The sequence below is a fragment of the Rhipicephalus sanguineus genome, chromosome 9 (genome assembly GCF_013339695.2).
Source record: "Rhipicephalus sanguineus isolate Rsan-2018 chromosome 9, BIME_Rsan_1.4, whole genome shotgun sequence".
Taxonomy (NCBI): Eukaryota; Metazoa; Arthropoda; class Arachnida; order Ixodida; family Ixodidae; genus Rhipicephalus; species Rhipicephalus sanguineus.
The window spans coordinates 43,099,948-43,113,558 of NC_051184.2; the positions used below are offsets into that span (position 1 = coordinate 43,099,948).

The 13,611-nt window shown below is 45.7% G+C and overlaps 3 non-coding genes and 1 pseudogene across 3 annotated transcripts; 1 reads left to right on the forward strand and 3 right to left on the reverse strand.

Moving 5' to 3' along the window:
- Window positions 1-1,661: 1,661 nt before the first annotated feature.
- LOC119406124 (U2 spliceosomal RNA) lies at window positions 1,662-1,836 on the reverse strand (annotated as a pseudogene).
- Window positions 1,837-2,218: 382 nt separating this feature from the next.
- LOC119406123 (U2 spliceosomal RNA) lies at window positions 2,219-2,406 on the forward strand. The gene has a single exon (XR_005186551.1). It is a non-coding gene; the product is annotated as a U2 spliceosomal RNA (small nuclear RNA).
- A 5,923-nt stretch (window positions 2,407-8,329) lies between these two features.
- Window positions 8,330-8,517, reverse strand: LOC119406122 (U2 spliceosomal RNA). The gene has a single exon (XR_005186550.1). It is a non-coding gene; the product is annotated as a U2 spliceosomal RNA (small nuclear RNA).
- Window positions 8,518-10,375: 1,858 nt separating this feature from the next.
- LOC119406121 (U2 spliceosomal RNA) lies at window positions 10,376-10,563 on the reverse strand. Its single transcript, XR_005186549.1, has one exon. It is a non-coding gene; the product is annotated as a U2 spliceosomal RNA (small nuclear RNA).
- Window positions 10,564-13,611: the final 3,048 nt, after the last annotated feature.

Consider the following 13,611-nt stretch of genomic DNA (forward strand, 5'->3'; position numbering starts at 1 on the left):
ACACTGTCAGCCGTATATTTACTGGTGAGCCTCCTAGTCCTTTTTCTCCACTGTTTGTCCACGCTCTTCCTATACAAATAACGGAACACCTTCTCTGCCCATCTACTCTCCTTCATATTCCTTAGCCTTTCCTTGAACCTTATTTTGCTCTGAGCTTCCCTCGCCTCAAATCCTGTCCATCCAATATCGCCCTTTAGAGCCTCATTTGTCGTCTTCCCGTGAGCACCCAACGCGAGGCGTCCCACTGTCCTTTGACTTACATCTATTTCTGGTTGCACCGCTGACCTCACGCACACCACTAAGTTCCCAGATGTAAGCCCCGGAAACATTACACCAGGGGCGTAGAAAGGGGGGGGAGCGTTGAAACCCGCCCCCCCCCCCCCGAAATTTTTCGATTTTGCATGTGTATATATACACGCACACATACAAACGGACGCACGAACATAAAAAAATGATGGTTGAACCCCCCCCCCCCCCCCCCCCGAAAAAAAATTTCTGGCTACGCTTCTGCATAACACCTTTCCACAGACCTCGAAGCACATCGCACCTATTGGCGTACAGCATGAATAACAGCGGGGACAAAGGACATCCTTGTCTCAGTCCCTTGGTAATCTCGACGTTCTCTTTGCTACTCATTCCTTCCCATTTTCTACGCAAACTGTATGTTCTCGGTATACCTCCCTCTAATCTACATACTGTCGTCGCCTATGCCCACTTCTTTCAATATATCCCACAAAATTTCCTGATTAACGTTGTCGTACGCCCCAGTGATGGCTAGAAAAGCCACGTACAAGGGCCTGTTTTCTATTTTAGATATTTCAATACACTGAGTAAGAACAAACAGGTAATGTCTAATCGCCTGGCGATGCGAAATCCACCATGAAGTTCTCCCGAAATATCCTTATGTTCCACCCACGTTTCTATTTTTAATTTTACTGCCTGTATCGCCAACCTGTATAGTACCGATATAATGGTTAGCGGTCTATACTAGTGAATGTTATCCTTTTGTCTCCTTGCCTTTATAGATTAAGTTCATTCCACTTTTTCGCCAACTGTCCGCTATTGGCTTGTCATGTAAGCATTTTTTATGGATTTCAACAGTGCTACTTTAGTGTTATGTCCAAGTTCGTTAATGAGGCTGACGGGAACGCCCTCTAAACCCGGGGCAGTGCGCTTTGGAATTTTTCCTTCAGCCTTCTTCCAGTTGAAATTGTCAAGTGAGCTCTTCCTCGGTTGCGCTCTCCATCACACTTTCACTAACCGGGGAAATCCCCTGAACGATCTTTTTAAACGAATCGGCTGTTACCTTTCGGGTGTAATCTAGCGCTTCCTACCCTTCCAATTGATTTGCTCCTTCATGTACAATATGTCGTTGCATTGTCACAGACTTCTCACCTAGCACTTTATGTGGCGCCAAAATACCAAACCACCGCAGCGAGCGCTGGCGCACCAGTTATCGGAAATTTACCTATGTATTGAAAATATGTTCATCAACGACGATACAGTGACGTGTAGTGACGCCCGTTCCCTTGGTGAAGGGGAGTGATGCAATGCCCTCTAGCGGGCCATATGAAGCTGCGTAGCTCCGCCGCTTTAGACTGGAGTGTCCACTCACGTTATTCGGGGATTATTCTGACTTTAGAATTGATATCTCCACCGAACGGGACTGGGCCGCACCTGGGTGTATAGTGCTCCCGTGGCGCACGCGGAGAAAGCTCCACGAGCAGCTCACTTCAAAAATTATGTAATATCCAAAACCGATGGAGGGCCGTATCAGATATTTCCCTGATAATAGACACAATACAACCGATCTTAGCCAAAAGGTCGAGAAGCGATAACCAGTACCAGGCCCGTAGCCAGGAATTTTTTTTTCGGGGTGGGGATGGGGGGGGGGGGGGGGGCACTTGCTGAAAACCTTGACTACTTGAATTTCCGAGAACTGGTGCGCCAGCGCTCGCTGCAGTGGTTTGCGCAGTAACTCGAGATTATGTGCCACGGAAAAGAGCGTCCATAAACCAAGTTTTATGAACAAACATAAGTTGTTTTATGAATCGAATTAAAAGGTCGCATTGTATATAGTGTTTCGTACTGTGACACACTTCGAATTTTCTTTTAATTTGCAAATGCTTGTGTAATTTTGAAATTTGTGCAGCTCTTAAACCATGGCCGCTGTGAAGGATCGTTGACAGGGGTGCAACACTCGCGGAAGCTGCTGGTTATCGCTTCTCGGCCTCTTGGCTAAGATCGTTCGCAGTCTCTGTTCTTATCAGCTTAATATCTGATATGGCCCTCCGTGGGTCTTGGATATTAGTTGAATTTTTGCAGCTCGGTGCTCGTGGGAGCTTGCTCCGCCTGCGCCACGGGTCGTTCTGACATTGCACTACAGTCAGGTGCGGCCCAGTCCCCCTCGGGGGACGTAATATCAATTCTAAAGTCAGAATAATCACCCAATAATATGAGCGGACGCTCCAGCCTAAATCGGCGCGTCGTCTGCTACGGTACTTTCAGTTCGAGGCCTATCCCTTCGTGCGCTTCTACGACTTGTTTGTAGTGTTCTTGAGTTATTTTGCGAACGAGGCGAGAAGTAGAAATGGGCAAACACGAGGAACGGTGAGAGATTGGTCTCGTGCGCAGCATGCGAGTGTATGTACACGGTTATGCTCTAAGATACGCAGTAATAGTTTGAATAATTAGCTTGACTTAGTACATTCCAGCACAAACGGTGGTTACCTCAGTGTCGTGTTCTCAGAAACGTCGACTACTGATCGGCAGCGTTCTCTGACCATGCTGAAAAAGTGTAGCAGTGCCCCTTTAAGTAATCTTGTGCTCCGATTTCATATGTATCCAATATAATAACGCTTAACTTAATCCAGAACCAGCGATTTTGTACCAGTTCTTATTTTTTTAGAAGACTCTTTTGAATATTCGGGAAGCCGTAAGCAAGTGCTCGACCGGAAGTGCTTCGAAGATAAACAAGGCTGTCACTAAGTGCTCGTGCAACTGAAAGAAAGCCGTCAAAGAACATCATAGTGCTTTGGTACCAGCTTACATTATATTTTTTTTAACCGGTAGAAAAGGACACCGAACACGAAAGTTACACGCTATTGGCCCGATAAGTCCGAAGAGTAGCTTAACGAAAGACGAGAACAGAGCTTTCGTAGGAGGGAAAAATAGCGTATAAGTGAGTTGCCACTAATGTAAGAACGTGATGCTTTCCTTAGATACCTAAAATGACAACATTATGATGAAGAAATTGGAGCCAACAGCATCAAACCAGGTATTCCGAGCAATTTCTTAAAAATAAGTTTCAAAAATGTTACTACATAATGCAGAATAAGCACCGTCTATTTGGAGGAACATCTAGAAGTCGCGCCAGCATAAGCAAACTCCCTACAATAGGCGGAAATGTAGCGCCCTCAACGTACAGTCAAGGTAACTTTCCTTAGCTTTAAACAACCTCCTAGATCGGCATTTGCAGCAGCACGCGAGAGCCCTGGATTACATGCTAAAGGAAAGACGGCAACCTACTAAACCTATATGATGACGCCATCTTGTTTGGGACTCGGAGAAGGCGCGGAAGCTGGCGCCAATTTTAAATCGCTTCCGCTCGGATTGTTTCGCGTTTCGCGTTTCGCGCGAGAACGAAAAAAAAAGAAACTTCACATAATATCCCTGCAAATGTTTCACTAAATACATGGCAGGAAATATGGCAGAACATGTTTACAACTACGTTACGCTTTTGGAACAATTTGAAGTAGCAGTTGCTACGGTTTTCCGACACAGCCACGACCAATATCTTAGTTCGCGTTTGTTGACTGCGTCAACCGTTGGACAACGTTCGTACGCATGCATTTGAATGCTGCCGTAACAGAACCAAATACATGAAAATGGCGTCTCGAAATACAGTCAAAGATGAAAGTTGAACGTCCTGTCACTGTACGTTCAACAATGCACGTTAGCCCTAAACCTAAGTACACGGGCCTCTACCATTTTGCATCCATTTAAATGCGGCCGCCGCAACCGGCAATCGATCCCGCGACCTTCGGGTCAGCAGTCAAGCACCATAACCACTAGCCCACCGCGGCGGACCGGTAACCCACATATTGGACACATTGAGGAGGTGCAGGCCTCCCCAGATGTTGCTAAGTGTTAACAATTATCCCATGGATATCAAGTGGGTACTACAAAACAGTATGCAAGTGAAATATCGTACCTTGCATTTTTCGAAAAATGCTTCTTTCGTGTCCGTCTGCATCACGATGCGAAGAGTCGAAAGCTGCGTTACGTTCGCATGCCCTTCAGAGGTACTCCGACGGAGCGATAAGCTTTTCCACAATTCTTTAGACGAAAAAAAAAAAAAAAACTGCGCATCTCGTCACGACTGTGAAACTGCACCGTCTACGGCGCACACGCGCTGGCGCACATGCCACCGCCGCCGTCTTATCTCAATCGCAGGAAGCAGACACTACGTCATAGCTAAGCAGACGCAGAGCAGACGGCACGGCGGCGGTCGCGAAAATGAACGCCGAGTCATTGCGAATCCCGTTGGTGGTTGCCATGGTAACGTGGTCGAAAGAAAACGAAAACCCATACGAGGCTCTCGAAACGTGTCGCTTTCGTTTGAAGCTCCGGAGAAATTTATCAAGCATCGAGCTTTCATTTTCATTTAATTTATTTAATACGTACAGCGAATACGAGGTCCATGAGGGCGGATAAAACCAAGGAAATTGAAAAAGGCGCACTTCATTAAATGACAGAAAAAGTAAAAGCGCGAAAAAAATGTTCATAAAGTCAAACGATTCCAATAGTGAGTTTTGCGCAGGAAAAACCTATATTTAAATATGCCAGCTTGGCCAAAATAGGAGCTAGACGGTGACTTTTGGCGAGTGTAGAAGGTCTCGGTGTCAGTGGACTTGCACACAATGACGAGCCCAGTGCCAGAAATGTCAACCACATAGTCTTTTGCTACGCATTTCAAGTGACAGAATCTCCACGTTACATGCACGCGTATTCGCATCATGTCGAAGGACCCATTCGAATTCACTAAATATTAGAACGCAGTGACCCTGAATTTCAGCTATAAAGGAAATCTCTTTTACTTCGTACGGTTCACGCAGTCCATTAAGCAGCACTTCAACATTAATTGAGGCTACAACGGCGACATTATTACACACACAAACAATCAATGAATTTTAATTTCAGGGCAGTTATTATAACAGTTCTTACCGATTCTCTTTACTTATACTAGCAGTTAATACTAATCATAATATTCACATTGCTAATGTTGCGCAACTGTCCACAACTAATCACTCCAGGATGCCAAAGTCGCTACTGCGGCATTTTCCTTGAGTTTACCGAACTGGAATTTTGCGGTATCACGCCCAGTCAATCAAAAATGCACTGGGTGTGAATAAATATATAGTCTACAAACGCTTTCTTTCCGCGCGGCAAGACAACTTTGGTAAAATTTTTGCCTATAATGATTTTCCAAGCTCATAAACTGCACCAGGCTGATTGTTCGTTGGTGAACATTCCAGAAGTGAGATAAATTATTTGCGGGGATTTACTTGCGAAAAGTCCAAAACCAAGATATGATTATGAAGCACGCCGCAGTGGAGTGCTCCGCAAATTTTGACCACCTGTGGTTTTTTAACGTGCACTGATATCGCACAGTACACGGGCCTCTAGCATTTCGCCTCCATCGAAATGCGACCGCCGCGGCCTGGATTCGAACCCGAGACTTCAGGGTCAGCAGCCGAGAACCGTAACCACTGTACCACCGCGGCGGACTCCAGACTGAGGAACTGAACAAACGGTGCGCTGAAAGCGCTAGGCAAAGCAGTATGCTTTCCAAGATAGCCACGCGCTAGCAGAACACTACAGCGAGAGTTGCTCTAATGTAGTTGCTGGGGTTTTACGTCCCGAAACCACGATACGATTACGACAGACACCTTAGGGAAGGGTTTTGGAAATTTCGACCTCCTGGGGTTCTTTAACGTGCACTTAAATCTATGCACGCGGCCTCTAGCATTCAGACACCATCGAAATGCCACCGATGGCCGGAATTAGATCCCACGACCTCCGGGTCAGCAGTGAAGCACCATAACCATTAGACCCACACGGCGGAGCAAGAGAGAGATGTAGTGGTAATGCTACTCCTTAATACACCCGCGTAGCCAGAAATTTTATTTCGGGGAGGGGGTTCAACCATACTTTATGTATATATATATATATATATATATATATATATATATATATATATATATATATATATATATATATATATATATATATATATATATATATATATATATATATATATATATGTTCGTGCGTGCGTTTGTATGTGCGCGTGTATATATAAACATGCAAAATTGAAGATCTTCTGGGGGTGTGAACCCCCTCACCCCGGCTACGTCAGTGCAACCATTCTATCAGGGCTTAATTAAGTTATCAGAGCTTAATTAATTTGTAACAGCAAGGCACTCATCGAACAAGGCTACACAGGTATCTCCACAGGAAAGCCGCCTCGCCGTCTACGGTCGACATGAGCGCAGTAACCACGCCCCCAAGTCATGACGGAAGGTTACAGGCGCCGAGGAACTGCGGGACCACAGATACTCGCCAAAGAACAGCAGCATGGTCACGCGCGTTGAGCTGCGTTGGCCGTCCGACCATGGAGTAACATATACTGGATAAGAGAGGTCACTACCATAGGCCACTGCGGCTGGATGGATGAATAGTTGCTATAAGCGTCCCCTTTACAACGGGCGGTGACGTGCGCCACCAGGTTCGACAAAAAAAAAAAACGCAGTTTCTTTTTTTAACGTTGGCCTAATGCTTTGTCTACTTCGATTAATTCGAACTTACCATTTAAAAAAAAGATTCACAGCTCACCTGTCTGCCCCTTAGAGTAGAATGACCTTATTTTCCCCACTATTTCTTTTTATCCTTTCTCTCTTCTTTTCTGCCACCAATACACTAACCGTCTCTTAGTTATTTCAATCGCGGATGTGTTCAGCTTTCCGTTGTCCCTAAAACCGAAAGTTTCACGCGGACTCGTGCCGAAACATACACCTGCGTAGATATCTCTACATTCAATCAAAACATGCTCCGTCGTTTACTTAGCTAAAACACAGCATGTACAGTGGGGGTGGAAAGAAACGCGAACAGAGCGGCATCTAAATCTTTGCTGTTTCACATTTCTTTGCTGGCAATTGTAGCCTGAATGGTGATAAAAAACGCCAGGCCTGCGCGGAAAGCGTAGCACAGTCACAGCGAAAGCTGAAAGAGCGGCATTTCTAGAACCCGTTATAAACTCTCTTGGGACAAGTACACTAGCAACGTACCCACTACGCCACAAATGATAATTTTTGCGAAGTTGGGAAGCACCCACTACGCCATTATTCGTCATTCTGCGGAGCATAAGCGAGGTACCATCTCTAAAGCATTACGTGCACTTTGTTGATGCGACGGCTGATGACGATGAAGAATTATGGCTGAGTCCTTTGTAATGGGTTGGAAGCTTTAAACGACCCACTGGTTACGTTATTCGCATTGTGTGACCCACGGTCGTTATTTCACTCTCCCAACCACGCTATATAACATATGTTAACGTGAGAAAGAGAGAGGGGGGAAATAACTTTAATGAGACCCTCAGGAAATCGATCACGGAGGCATTATGGGCCTCCTTGGCACCCACTAGAAGTGCACTTGCGAGGAACCCACTACGCTAAAATCATCATAATTTTTGTGAAGTAGGGAAGCAGCCACTATGCCATTTTTCGTCATTCTGCGGAGAACCGTGGTACCCGCTAAACACCTGTACACTTTGTTGATGCTGTGGCTGATGACGATGAAGAATTATGGCTGTTTGTAATGGGTTGGAAGCATTCAACAACCCATTCGTTGCGCAAGTCACATTGTGTGACGCTTGGTTGTCATTTTACTCTTCTACCACGCTACATTACGTATGTTAATGTGGTTCCTTCCCGACATGAAGCCTGTATAGGGTCTCTTTGCAAAGCAGTTTCAAGCACCGGCACGCCTCTGAAGGAGAATACTGGACTTCCAACGCAGAGGGCCCAGGTTCGAACCTCGTTCCATCCTGGAAGTTGTCTTTGTTTGTAAGTGAGGCTACACGTGCACGGCGAGCAGACGACCGCGCGCGCAGGCGCGTGAACATGCTGAGAGCCCCCCGACCGGTTTTTGCCCGAGCGCCGCTGGGCCGAGCTTGGGGAGCCTATGCAGGTATCACGAATACTTTTCCATGTGCTTGTAACTGCTTGAAGGCGATTAATCTCACTTTAGAATTCATGCGTCCCCCGAAGGGGACTGGGCCGCACCTGACTGCAGTGCAATGTCAAGACGACCCGTGGTACACGCGGAGCAAGCTCCCACGAGCACCGAACTGCAAAAATTCAACTAATATCCAAGACCCACGGAGGGCCTTAGCAGATATTAAGCTGATAAGAACAGAAACTATATATGATCTTGGCCAAAAGGCCGAGAAGCGACAAACAGCAAATGCCGCGAGTGTTGCACCCCCGTCAGACATCCTTCACAGCGGCCATGGTTTCAGAGCATCACAAATTTCAACATTACACAAGCATTTGCAAATTAAAAGGAAATTCGAAAAGTGTTCCAGTACGAAACACTCTATCCAATGCGACCTTTTAATTCGATTCATAAAGCAACTTATGTTTGATCATAAAACTTGGTTTATGGACGCCCTCTTCCGTGGCACATAATCTAGAGTTACTGCGCAAACCACCGCAGCGAGCGCTGGCGCACCAGTTCTCGGAAATTTAACTATGCATTGAAAATATGTTCATCAACGACGATACAGTGACGTGTAGCGACGCCCGTTTTCTCATCGTGGCTCCCACAAAGGATTGTGGGCTACGGCGCCCGTCTGCATCGACTTCCGGTTCGAGCCGTCGTGCCGCCGAACAGGCACTGTAGCTAGTGCCGTCGCTTTGTGTGTTCCATCTAGCAGTCGCGGTCCCTTTTTCTCCCAAGTTACTGCATAATAATTTGGAGTGCTGTGCAGCTTGGTTGAATAACAAATGCAATTACTACGACATTGTTGTAGAGGCGCGAACGGTCATTTCTCCATTTAAGTGGCATGCCCCTCATGCATGTTGTTTCGCAGCAAAAAGTGCTGTTGCGCCTGTTTTGTGACCTCTAAAGATTTCTTGCACATCAGTGTCATGAAATATCCACCCAATCTGTTTTCATGTTGCCAACTGGTCAAATTATTTACTATCTTGTGTGCAAGACTCGGGTTCGATATAGTGAATGGAAATAGTGAAATGTGTTATACTCTAAAAGTGAATAAATAACTCTCGCAGTCTTGTGGATTTTACTTTGAGCCACTGAGTCTTCCTTTACGTGAGATGTCGTTCTCTCACGCACTCGGCAATTGTGTTTCAATGGATGCGAAATTCTGGGCTCTCAACGTACATTTCTCTTTCATGTTCCCAGGGGCGTAGCCAGAAATTTTTTTCGGGGGGTGGGGGGGGGGGGGGGTTCAGCCATACAATATGTACGTTTGTACGAGCGTTTGTATGTGTGCGTGTTATACATATACGCAAGCAAAATTGAAAATTTTCGGGGGGGGGGGGGGGCTTGAACCCCTTAAACCCCCCCCCCCTCCTTGGCTACGTCCCTGTATGTTCCACTGAAAGGTATTGGCACTTCCCGCTTGCAAGTCTCTGAAGTACGAGAGGCGCCATACCATGCAACTCGTTGCTTCAAAAGCGACTTCGATCGTTTTAGTCCTACGATACCAGTAGTGAGAGGCAATTTTGTTCCGTTGGCCTTTTACGCACTCAGCAGTATTTACAACCTTAACAAAAAGTAGGCAATGCAAGTATACTGTATCGGGGTACTCGATCGGGCAGAGTACGCGTCCGAAGTCTGTGATTTGGGAACGTACGTGCATTGACATTTGGCGCCATGTGTTCATATGTGTGAGTGACTCTGAGGTACCCACCTTTTGTGCTCGAATATACTAAATCAAGCTAATTATTTAAACCTACTACGTATTTTAGAGCATGATCGTATACATACACTCGCATGCTGCGCACAAGACCCACCTCTCACCGTTCCTCGTGTTTGCCCATTTCTACTTCTCGCCTCGTTCGCTGAACTGCGAAATATGTCGTAATCATTCGCAAAATAATTCAAGAACACAATCGCTGGGCATCTGGTAACAAACAAGTCGTAGAAGCGCACGAAGAGATGGGCTTAGAACCGGAAGTACCGTAGCAGACGACGCACCGTTACTGCGTAGCTCCGCCGCTTTAGGCTAGAGCATCCACTCATATAATTAGGTGATTATTCTGACTTTATAATTCATATGTCCCCAGAAGGGGACTGGGCCGCACCTGACAGTAGTGCAATGTCAGGACGACCCGTGGCGCACGCGGAGCAAGCTCCCACGAGCACCGAGCCGCAAAAATTCAACTAATATCCAAGACCCATGGAGGGCCATATCAGATATTAAGCTGATAAGAACAGAAATTCCAAACGATCTTAGCCAAGAGGCCGAGAAGCGATAAACAGCAGTAGCCGCGAATGTTGCACCCCTGTCAACGATCCTACACAGCGGCCATGGTTTAAGAGCAGAACAAATTTCAAAATTACACAAGCATTTGCAAATCAAAAGAAAATTCGAAGAGTGTTCCAGTACGAAACACTCTATCCACTGCGACCTTTTAATTAAATTCATAAGACAATTTACGTTTGATCATAAAACTTGCTTCCTACCTAGCGCTTTACGTGACTGCGCGACCTTCTTTTTTTCGTGAATCTCTGTCTCCTTGCGTTCACTTTTAATGATGATGACATGTGTTGTTTTGCGGCGCAAGGGCCAACGATGGCCGAAAAACGCCAAAAGGTATTTGATGTGTAGGAGATGATGCGGTCAGTGACAATGGCACCGTGTAATTTTGGCAGTATATGGGCCTCATAGCTTTTGCTGTAAAGTGCGTAAAACATAAATAGCTGTTAAAAAAATGTTATGATTTCTGAGACATACATTGAATGTGAAAATATAGTGTGCATAAAACATGTCGAAGGAAATTGATATGAAAGTAGCACTTTGTACCTCGTCAGGGCCCTTGGAAACTGGGACGACGAGTACGTGCTGTGTGGTGTACAACTTAAGTACAACTATCGCAGCAGCGGCCTCTCAAGGGAGACCGTGCTACGACTTCTTAGGAATAGTAATATGCAGTGTGGTGGTTCTGTTGACAAAATTGAGGACTACGCCAGTGTCAAATATTGATTCTCTTCCGAGGAACATTGCCGGATGCAAGGGAAGGTTTTCTCGGTAAGCCTGTTGAAAATAGTTTTTTCTTTCAGGTCAGTTTGCCGACACTCTAGGAGAGCGTGAAGGACTGTAAGCCCTTCACCCCATTTATTGCAGGTGGGAGGGTCCTCACCAATCAGCAAGTAGTTATGGGTACTATAGGTATTACCTGTTCTTAAGCGGCAGATCATGACCTCACGTCTCCGTGACTTCGTTTTTGATGGCCAGTTACCTAGATAGGGTTCAATTAAGTGAAGTTTGTTTGACGTTTTTCTGTTTCACGCGTTCTGCAAACAGCTTTTGAGTTTGCTGCGGAGGAGTGGCTTCAAATCTGTAACAGGCACAGCTAAGGAAGTGTTACCATCTTTCATCCCTGTAGATGTAGCAAGTTCGTCGGAAAGGACATTTCCTTCAATCCCCATATGGCCCGGCACCCAATACAGAGTGACATGCTCGTTTAACACGTACCTGCCCCATAAAACAGAGTACGGATTGTTAACTACTGGATTTTCAGGCTTTTGGACTTTTACTAAGGCTATAACTACGTTTAGAGAGTCAGTAAATATTACTGCCTTTTCTAACTCAAGGCTTTTTATGTGCTTTGCGGCAGTTAACAGAGCGAAGGCCTTTGCTGTAAAGATGCTCGTTTCCGGGTGCATAACTACCGATTGTGAATATGACGGGCCAATCGCTGCTTATGCTACATCGGCATGCGACTTGGAGGCGTCAGTGTAAAATGCTGAAGAAGCATACTGTTCTTTAATTTCAAGAAAATGCATACGGATATGCGTACCTGGGCATCTTTCGAAACCTCGACAAATGCCATGTCACAGTCTATCTGTTGCCGCGACCAGGGCACTAGAAAGTTCGCTGGGGCCATTAGCGCATGTGTGAAGAGTGGGACATCTATGTCTTCAAGGAACCTCCTCACACGCAATGAGAAGGGTTCTCTCACTGTAGTGCGGTTATGAAGTAGGGCCGCGCATGCAGTGTCATTGATGAGAGCGATAATAATGATATCTCTTTGCATTCACCTTCCAAAAGTATGCAATGGTAGAGTAATGCCTCTGGAAATCGAGTGACCATTCGTTGGATTCAAAATAGAGACTTTGCACAAGACTGGTCCTAAAAGCACCGGTGGCAAGGCGAATGCCCAGATGATGGACCGGATCTAATACCATCAGAGCGCTTGGTGCCGCAGAGGCATACACAATGTTACCGTAGACCAAACGTGATCTTACAGGGCTTCTGTGCAGATTCAGTAGACACCTTCTGTCACTGCCCCATGTCGTGTGTGAAAGTATTTTGATGATATTCATAGTTTTTAGACATTTCGCTTTAAGGCACTTAACGTGGGCAAGGAAGGTGAGTTTTGTGTTTAGTATTAGACCTAAATATTTGTGTTCTGTTCTCACAGGTATGAACTGCCCGTAAAGCTCCATGTGAGGCTCTGGAACTAGACCTCTCTTTCTTGTAAAAAGGACGCAAGAGCTTTTCTGGGGGTTAAGCTTAAACTCGTTTTGATTAGCCCATTTTGACACTTTATTCACACCCAGTTGGATATGTCGTTCACAGATAGCGATATTACATGACTTAAATGCTAGTTCCAGCCTTGAAGAAGAGAAGTCCACTTGTCGAAACGTCGGCTCGAGCACCCACCCCCTGTTTACGGATTTTTTCATTAAATGCTATTTGCACATCGTCCATATATGTGGAATAAAACATATTGTGTGGGATAAAATTACGCAGGGAATTCATTTTTACAATAAAGAGCGCATAATTTAGTACTCCACCCTGTAGTACCCCATGCAGTCTCCTGCCCATATGGCTTAGATAGCACGTTGCCGATTCTTACTGGGAACGTGTGATTGCTTAAGTAGCTTCCGATAATGTTTACCCTTTCTACAGTTACCAATTGCTGACAGGTCCTGTAGAATTCCGAAGCGCCACGTGGTGTCATATGCCTTTTCGAGGTCAAGGAACACTGCCAAGAAGTACCGCTTATGAACAAATGCATCGCGTATGCTAGCCTCAGTGCGGACAAGGTGGTCTGTTGTTGAACGGCTCTCTCTGAAGCCACATTGGCGTGGATCAAGCAAATTGTTCGATTCAAGATAATGCAACAGACAGCGGTTTATCATTTTTTTTCAAATAGCTTGCATAAGCAACTGGTGAGCGCTATCGGGCGGTAGCTTGTTAATAAAGATGGGTCTTTGACCTCTTTTAACATTGGGATAATGATAGCCTCTTTCCATGTGCCAGGAAGATATCCGGTGGCCCAAATATTGTTAAGT